Source organism: Arachis hypogaea, chromosome 14 (genome assembly GCF_003086295.3).
Source record: "Arachis hypogaea cultivar Tifrunner chromosome 14, arahy.Tifrunner.gnm2.J5K5, whole genome shotgun sequence".
NCBI classification, from domain to species: domain Eukaryota; kingdom Viridiplantae; phylum Streptophyta; class Magnoliopsida; order Fabales; family Fabaceae; genus Arachis; species Arachis hypogaea.
In genome coordinates, this window is record NC_092049.1 from 86,799,280 (window position 1) to 86,800,006 (window position 727).

Genomic DNA, 727 nt, shown 5'->3' on the forward strand with positions numbered 1-727 from the left:
GAGGGATTATAGGTGTTTCCATAGGGTTCACCCATGTAATTCACTTCTGCTATTGCAGGGTTCTCAGGATCATAAGCTTCTTCTTCAGAAGATGCCTCTTTAGTACTGTTGGATGATTCCTTCAATCCATTCAGACTCTGAGATATCATATTGACTTGCTGAGTCAATATTTTATTCTGAGCCAATATGGCATTCAGAGTATCAATTTCAAGAACTCCCTTTCTCATGGGCGTCCCATTATTCACAGGATTCCTTTCAGAAGTGTACATGAACTGGTTATTTGCAACCATGTCAATGAGTTCTTGAGCTTCTGCAGGCGTTTTCTTTAGGTGAATGGATCCACCTGCAGAATGGTCCAATGACATCTTTGATAACTTAAATAGACCATCATAGAATATATCCAGAATGGTCCATTCTGAAAGCATGTCAGAAGGACACTTTTTGGTCAGTTCCTTGTATCTCTCCCAAGCTTCATAGAGAGATTCACCTTCTTTCTGTTTGAAGGTCTGAACATCCACTCTAAGCTTACTAAGCTTTTGAGGAGGAAAGAACTTGGCTAAGAAAGCCGTGACCAGCTTATCCCAAGAGTTCAGGCTATTTTTAGGTTGAGAGCCCAACCATATTCTAGCTCTGTCTCTTACAACAAACGGGAAAAGTATAAACCTGTAGACCTCGAGATCAACCCCATTGGTCTTAACAATATCACAGATCTGCAAGAATTCAGTTA

General features: G+C 40.4%; 1 non-coding gene across 1 annotated transcript; it reads left to right on the top strand.

The window, feature by feature from the left end:
• The first annotated feature begins 419 nt into the window (after positions 1-419).
• Positions 420-527, top strand: LOC112746679 (small nucleolar RNA R71). The gene has a single exon (XR_003174549.1). It is a non-coding gene; the product is annotated as a small nucleolar RNA R71 (small nucleolar RNA).
• The last annotated feature ends 200 nt before the right edge of the window (positions 528-727 follow it).